Source organism: Parambassis ranga, chromosome 12 (assembly GCF_900634625.1).
Source record: "Parambassis ranga chromosome 12, fParRan2.1, whole genome shotgun sequence".
In the NCBI taxonomy this organism is placed as follows: Eukaryota; Metazoa; Chordata; class Actinopteri; family Ambassidae; genus Parambassis; species Parambassis ranga.
The window spans coordinates 5925914-5927784 of NC_041032.1; the positions used below are offsets into that span (position 1 = coordinate 5925914).

The 1871-nt window shown below is 47.1% G+C and overlaps 1 pseudogene; it reads left to right on the forward strand.

The window, feature by feature from the left end:
• On the forward strand, positions 1–1498 carry LOC114443799 (E3 ubiquitin-protein ligase MARCH3-like; annotated as a pseudogene).
• The last annotated feature ends 373 nt before the right edge of the window (positions 1499–1871 follow it).

The following is a 1871-nucleotide window of genomic DNA, read 5'->3' on the forward strand; positions in this document are numbered from 1 at the left end:
ATATGACCTCGCTCGCCCCTGTAGATGGAAGATGCCCAGTAAGACCGTCGATGCGTGCTCAGCATTCCACTGTCTGCCACAACAATGACCAGTCACTGCACATTGTTGCCAGAAGTTTTGCCAAACCAGTGCCTGTCTGCCCATGTGAGTTTCCAGCCTGAGCAGGACACTGGTGAGCCACCTCTCCCAGGTAAAACCATGGAGGAGTGCAGTGTGTCCACCGGTGATCAGCCTCAGTATTACACACAGGTGTCAACCAAGCTCGATGCTAACCTGATGTCTTCAGGGATGGATGCTTGCACCAAGCAGCGGTATGTGTTTCAATAATTTTATTTCAAAGATTCACAACAGTCAGCCTGTACCTGTGTGGTGTTATAGCAGCTATAAATGACACATTGACACTGTAACATAGCATCTTGTTGTTCTCATCCTCAGTGGTGTGCCAGAGAACCCCATGTGCCGTATCTGTCACGACAGTGGAGCCCAGGAGGAGCTGCTGTCCCCCTGTGAATGTTCTGGGACCCTGGCTACTATCCACCGCAGCTGCCTAGAACACTGGCTGTCTGCCTCAGGGACCAGTTACTGTGAGCTCTGCCACTACCAGTTCACTGTGCAGAGAAAGTCCAGGCCACTGCTCGAGGTACAGAACAGTCTGGGAAGCTACACTATAATCCATTCTTTTACACTTGATGGAGAAACTGAATGTTTTGCTTTAATCTTATTGGTGCAGTGGCTGCAGAACCCAGGTCTCCGCCAAGAGAAGCGCACACTGTTTGGTGACATGGTGTGCTTCCTGCTCATCACTCCTCTTGCCACTATCTCCGGCTGGCTCTGCCTTCGTGGTGCTATAGATCATCTTCACTTCTCCAGCCGGCTGGAGGCTGTGGGGCTCATCACACTGACTGTGGCTCTTTTACCATTTATCTCTTCTGGACTCTGGTTGGTATGCTGAGGCGTGTGTGTGGGTGACATGGGAGGGACACTTGTTGTGGTCCTATAATGTGGCAGTTTGATCAGTGAAATGACGATTCAGATCATAAGATAAGATAAGATAAAACTTTATTAATCCCGAAGGAAATTCTTGTGCCAGAGGTATCATCATGACATCCTCATGTTCTCTGTGTGCTCCCCAGGTGTCTCTCAGGTATCACTGTCGACTGTACAGTGAGTGGCGTCAGTCTAATCAGAAGGTGGTCCTCCTCCTCCCCAGATCACACAGCGAAGGATCAGCGCTGCAGTCTTTACAGGGCTGCCAGCGAGGGAAGCAGCTGTCCAAAGAGTCCATCGTCTGAGCACAGTCAAGCTCTGATCCAGACTCCTTTTCTCCTCTTTTTTTCTTTGCACTTTAAAGCTCAGCTCAAGCTGATGTCACGCGTGTGAAAAGTAAGATTCTCTGAGCAGCACTTCTCAAACTTACAGTAAATACAACGATACTGCCAGCAGATGGAACAGCCATCTTGGCTCCTGATGAGAAATGGACTGTTTTGTGGTCAAACATTTTGGTGTTAACAGGTTTACACATAAATAGCTCTTAATGATGGAGACATTTTTGCCCTAATATTGCTTCAAGAAGGTTTTAGTAAATTCTTGCTTTGTGAGGCAGAAAGATGTTATTAATCCCAAATAATTAGACTGTTCCTTTAACAATGACTGTTGTACTGTAGACACCTACATGAACCAACAGGCCAACATACACAGAGGAAACAAAGTGAACGATGTTTGATGTGAAGTTGGTTCAACTGTGAGACTCACATGCCTCAACTGAATTCAAGCACAGCCTTACAGCCCCCTCTAGGGACAGCTGTATTTCAGTGTGATCAGTGTTTGTTCCTATGTCCTGATTTTTGGCACTTTTATTGATGATAACCAAA